Source organism: Ylistrum balloti, unplaced genomic scaffold (assembly GCF_031769215.1).
Source record: "Ylistrum balloti isolate Yb309-2 unplaced genomic scaffold, AGI_CSIRO_Ybal_v1 Utg370754, whole genome shotgun sequence".
NCBI lineage: Eukaryota > Metazoa > Mollusca > Bivalvia > Pectinida > Pectinidae > Ylistrum > Ylistrum balloti.
The window spans coordinates 760220-767131 of NW_026782443.1; positions in this window are offsets into that span (position 1 = coordinate 760220).

The window sequence follows — 6912 nt, forward strand, 5'->3', positions numbered from 1 at the left end:
TTAACTGGTGTTGGGTATTTTAATTAACACATCTCCAGCTATCAGAGAGTTTCTCTGGATTAAGGTTTAAAAATTCCACACAGCAGGTGTTTTGTGTTGCTCTGTACGAGAGAGAAATTAAATCTACATATGTATTGTATATAGCGCTTTAGAGAAGACCATGGAAATGTCCCTTTTCCCTAGAAATGAAATTAGTAACGCTATAATTTAGACTATGTCCTAAAATACAGGAAACAACACCTTCTTGTTTGTTATTATTATCATCATTTTATTCATTTTTTCCCTTATTTTTTATTCACAATCAAAGTCCTTTAACCTTCCTATTTCAATGTTACTTAATATAGAACAAGAGATTGGTATGTTAAAAATAAAATTGGAGAAAATTTTATAGTATGTAAATATAAAATATATTGTTGTCTTTGAAAATCGCATATAAAAACTCTTTCAAGTGTACATATTGGCGTGTCCTCAAAGTGAGAGCCGTGTAGCTGGCAAACAAAACCATGAAGTTTTTATTGTTGAGTATATCAAAAACACTTTGATTTCTGTATCGGACAAGAATGCCTTATTCCATAACCACTTATCAACATTTTTCATCCGCCATTTTTTGACTTATGAAAATGAAAATGCCGATATAAAGGTGATGGTCGTGTGTAAGGATTTCGTTCACTTGATGGTATAAAATACGTCTGGGTTAAACCAGTAATTTTCTTCTTTACCATTTACCCTAGGAGGCGCATTAAGTCTGTTATCTATACATTCGTGGGGTACTCGCAGGTCTGCCATTACGACTTACAACGAGTATCGTCTGTTCGTATTACAGAACCTTCTTTATTGGACCGTTATTGTCTTTTTATAACATTTATAACGGGCGTTAGATTTCAATAATATGAAATAGATTTTACACTTGTAACTAAACACTGGATCAAACAGTGCATTGATTATCTATATTAAATGATTATGACCAATTAAAAATTATGTCGACATCGAAGTTTCATTTGTATTGGAATTTAAAATTCGACAAATTATTTTGATTAATCTATGTGGTTTTCTGAAGATCAATTTCCACTGTTGTGCTATGTCGTGTACCGGTCGGGTCGGTTAAAGAGAGACGAAAGACGGCGACAATATCCGTAGAATGATCAGAAGAGAACACTGCAGACAGTAGACAGCTTGCTGTTGAGCTGTATATATAGACAACAGAAAGAGAGAAGCGCTTTCCTCAAATTCTATTCAGTTTTTTTGTAGAAAATAATGAAAATGTCAAATATCCAGTTACATTATACAGTATGATGGGGGCTTTAACAGTATTATCTGAGAGAAAACTATACTACAATACAGGTTAATGAAAGAAATATTGTATGAAGTGTCACAATCAATATTTACTTACATTTAGTAGTGCAATCAGTTCATACAGTCAGCCTATATGGTTTCAGTATCACAACCTAACAACACATGGTTTCAAGGAGATATTATCAACAACATGGTTTCAGTATCAAAACCTAACAACACGTGGTTTTTAGAAGGAGAGATTACAAACAAAATGGTTTCAGTATAACAACCTACCAACAAATGGTTTCTTGAAGGAGAGATTATCACAACATGGTTTTAGTATCACAACCAAACAACACATGATTTCAAGGAGAGATTACAAACAAAATGGTTTTTAGTATCTCAACTCTCACAACTCAACAGTTTCCATCTGTTCGGAATTCTACTCAGTATCCATCTGTTCGGAATTCTACTCAGTTTCCATCTGTTCGGAATTCTACTCAGTTTCATCTGTTCGGAATTCTACTCAGTATCCATCTGTTCGGAATTCTACTCAGTTTCCATCTGTTCGGAATTCTACTCAGTTTCCATCTGTTCGGAATTCTACTCAGTTTCCATCTGTTCGGAATTCTACTCAGTTTCATCTGTTCGGAATTCTACTCAGTATCCATCTGTTCGGAATTCTACTCAGTTTCCATCTGTTCGGAATTCTACTCAGTTTCCATCTGTTCGGATTTCTACTCAGTTTCCATCTGTTCGGAATTCTACTCAGTTTCCATCTGTTCGGAATTCTACTCAGTTTCCATCTGTTCGGAATTCTACTCAGTTTCATCTGTTCGGAATTCTTCTCAGTATCCATCTGTTCGGAATTCTACTCAGTTTCATCTGTTCGGAATTCTACTCAGTTTCCATCTGTTCGGAATTCTACTCAGTTTCATCTGTTCGGAATTTTACTCAGTATCCATCTGTTCGGAATTCTACTCAGTTTCATCTGTTCGGAATTTTACTCAGTATCCATCTGTTCGGAATTCTACTCAGTTTCATCTGTTCGGAATTCTACTCAGTTTCCATCTGTTCGGAATTCTACTCAGTATCCACGTGTTCGTAACTGTTTTCAGGTTCCTTCTGTGTCGAAGTTCCAATTCTCTAATACTGTAAAAACAAATAAAAGAAAATCCTCCAATAACGTAATCCTTAAGTGGAGAAAGTAAAAATCAATTTGTAAAGTTTATTTTCACGCTTTTTCATAATGAAGGATTTTTTTTATCTTCTGTTGATGAAGGAAATCTCACTTTGTTTCACAAACGACTCCTTAGGAGACCTCTCACGCAAAATGGCATTTTGTTTGATTGGAGGGAGATAACTCCGGGATCCTTGAATTGTTTGTTAACATTGCGTACGAACTATGTGTAAAACCAGCGATGGAATGACGAGCATTGGTGTTTTATACAAAACCGACAAAGTTTTTATCATATTTTTGTTCTATGCATACATCATACATCGGCCTTTTATAAACAACTCTCTCCCAAGCAAAACGAAATTTACATTACTTTAAAAAAAACTTTTAAATCATCTGACTGCAATGAGGAATAAGTAAAGGTTTATTGAATGGCTGGATATGTTCTGTAGAGACTGGTCATAAAATATCTTTACATGTAAAACATGTAAGTAATTTTGTAAGATTTCACAAGTTATTGCTAGTATTTATCACATTGAATGTCTGATATATTTTTGTAGTCAATTTTCTTAAGTCTGTAAATAAATGAATGAAATAAAATGATTTTTTTGCGATTTTTCTTTCCACTGAACATATACCACACTGACGGGTTAATCAAGAGGGGACATGGTACATGATTAAGTGTAATTAACGATAATTACGCGGAATTCCCAATAATGCTTGTTGACAAATGGTCTTCAAAATTCCAATTCCCTCCTTCGTTTTCATGTCAACCACTCTTCCAGTGACGTTCCCTTGGCAAGTAATCCTCTAAACTCGTTACCATAGCGACCAATCATGTAGCCTCGTTTCAATAGCTCCCAAGCCTTAAAGGGGAAATCTAGGGCTTTATACGACATAAATTATATCTTATCATTATATATTGGTCTATTTAACTTCGCGAATCAAAAATTTATATTCGAATCAAATTTAAGTCTCATCAACTATAATTTGTTTTTCAATTTCACTGTTTCTAATCCCAATGAAATATAAATAAAAATATTCGACTCTCGATCAATTGATTTATTGAAAGCACGTTGAATAATAATGTTAAATAATAATAATTTATTTTTAGTTTGATACTACACTTTATAAAATAAATTCATGGTGAGATTTATATGACAGTAGAAATGGGGTTATATAGCGCCCACTTGAGATTTACACAGAACACTCCATGGGGAAAGTTTTAAGAACCTGTCTAGTGTATATAGGCCAACGATCTTTGCCACTTGAAATCCCCGGACGTACTCCTAATATGTGTTTACAATAACAGTTTGGTTTTTGGTAGGTCAGTTTGATTAGCATCACGTGACTTCAAAGCCGACTCGCCGTGTGAAAGTAAACAAAGGTATATGTAGTGTATTATGCTGTAAGGCTTGTCCTTATAATATTGTGTATTGGCAGTGCTTTATGCATTTATGTTAAAGTTATTTATGTTTCAAAGTTCATGCTGAGAACACACCAGGCAAGTCTACACTCGAGAAATTACTTAATATTTCTTTGAGTGATTTCTGGTACCGATAACCAGACCGTGTGTTGGCACCCTCTTGAAAATGGAGTCGCGTTTTTCTGATTCTCTATATTTTCCCCCCATTCCTTAGTCCATTTTATCCACTTTCTAGCGTTTGTTGAGACCTTGCTTTGTTAGACTGTCGCTCTCTCTGATTTGACGACCAATCAATCTTTATCTTTGAATTGTACGAACCAGTAGCTACATAACATGTATGATTATATATATGAATGACAGTAACTTCTATTCGCTTTAATTGGTCCCCTTCATCAAAATCCTAATAATGATAATTTTATACACAAGTTAGAGATGTATAAGTACATTTATTTTGTACATTATCATATTTGGCAAATCTATACCTGACCTTTTCTTTTAAAGACCTGGCACATGTTTAGCATGAAGTCAGGAACCAGCGATGATCAGTACACATCACACGTTTTAGAAATGGCGACCATTGTTGCTAAGATGTAATGATTTGATGATATCGTTGCTAAGGACAAAATGTCGATCATCCCAGCATCCTTTGTGTATTGACCCTATATAGCAGGGAATATGAGATAGTTGTGTTAGATGGGCGAATGCTGTGCTTTATGTCGGTAGACGTGTAAATTATCTTTGATGGTAGGTTTACATTTACCGATAAATATATGTGACTGCCATTCCACGTCTAAGAGATATCCCTAAAGCACAGTTAAGCACGGTAGGAAAAATATTCCGACATTTTCTTCCTATGTAAACAAATGATAATGTAGAATAGTACTTATTCATTGCATCACGAGTCTACTGTCTGACATCGGTCAATAGAGTTTCGTTTTCATTAAACAACATGGGTGGTTTGTATAATGCCATTTTAAAAGTTCAATTATATTCTGTGTCTATAAGCCTTTAGGCTAAGCCCTTCCCTTCATTCCCTTCCCGATGAGTGTGTAAGCTCCATAACATATCACTGCAGACATACACAGTGTGTATTCTTGATTAATATTGATGAACGAAACCGAGAATTAATCAAATGTTTGTCTAAAAAATATTACAGACTGGAGAAATTCTGTATCCTCTTTGTTTAAACGCTTGATGTTGTAACTGTGGTTAAATACCAGCCGAAATAAACCTCTCGACTAGAGAATTTCTTGAATTAGATAATGACCACTGTGACAGAATCCTAGCGGAGACATTGAAGTAGACAATGACCACTGTGACAGAATCCTAGCGGAGACATTGAATTAGACAATGACCTCTGTGTCAGAATCCTAGCGGAGACATTGAAATAGATAGTCACTCTGTGACAGAATCCTAGCGGAGACATTGAAATAGATAGTGACTCTGTGACAGAATCCTAGCGGAGACATTGAAATAGATAGGACTCTGTGACAGAATCCTAGCGGAGACATAGAAATAGATAGTCACTCTGTGACAGAATCCTAGCGGAGACATAGAAATAGATAGTGACTCTGTGACAGAATCCTAGCGGAGACATAGAAATAGATAGTGACTCTGTGACAGAATCCTAGCGGAGACATTGAAATAGATAGTCACTCTGTGACAGAATCCTAGCGGAGACATTGAAATAGATAGTCACTCTGTGACAGAATCCTAGCGGAGACATAGAAATAGATAGTGACTCTGTGACAGAATCCTAGCGGAGACATAGAAATAGATAGTCACTCTGTGACAGAATCCTAGCGGAGACATAGAAATAGATAGTGACTCTGTGACAGAATCCTAGCGGAGACATAGAAATAGATAGTGACTCTGTGACAGAATCCTAGCGGAGACATAGAAATAGATAGTGACTCTGTGTCAGAATCCTAGCGGAGACATTGAAATAGATAGTGACCTTTGTGACAGAATCCTAGCGGAAACATTGAAGTAGACAGTGACCTCTGTGACAGTGGAGCTTATGCTTTCCTAGACAACTAGCTCCAGCAATTGCACGGTCGCCCTGGACAAGACAGCCATGTATTAAGTTTGATTAACCAGAAGGATATAAAGTTATTGAGCGGAAATGATTCCGGAAGGACGAACGTCATTTCGATTATAAGTCTTGCCATCTTTGACGCGCGCTGTGCGGGGAAGGGAAGTGATGTAAAAATGCTTTTCGAGGTCGAAGAAAGACAATTTCATGTTCGTAGTTATCACCATCGACGGGTCCGAATTGGGATTTAGCTGTAAGTCATTTACAAGATTGCGATCTTCATTGTCATAGATATCGAAATAGGATTTCTTCAACTTTCTATCTACTTATCGAAATCAGTCAAGTGGTTTTACTATTGTAAGTGGAATATGAAAGTGTTGAAAAATTTACATTTGACTTTTTTGTATACCAACTCGAGATGAGACAGCGCACTAATTATTACAATAGCTGGTCTATTGGGCCAAAGACAAGCCGTCAATTTTCCTTTGAGATTATTTGAATATTGTGCACAAAATCCTCAATAAACTTGTCCTCAACAAAAAATGTTTACATATTAAATTCAATATACGTTATGTAACCTCAACCAAAAAGAGGTGCTATTTTGTATATTGTTACCTCTATTTTGTTTAATTTTACATCTATTTTGCATATTGTTACCTCCATTTTGCAAATTGTTGCCTCTGTTTTATATATTGTTACCTCTATTTTGTTTATTGTAACCTCTATTATGTATATTGTTACCTGTATTATGTATATTGTTACCTGTATTTTGTATATTGTTATCTCTATTTTGTATATTGTAACCTCCATTTTGCATATTGTTACCTCCATTTTGCATATTGTTGCCTTCATTTTGTATATTGTTGCCTCTATTTTATATATTGTTACCTCTATTTTGTTTATTGTAACCTCTATTATGTATATTGTTACCTGTATTTTGTATATTGTTATCTCTATTTTGTATATTGTTACCTGTATTTTGTATATTGTTATCTCTATTTT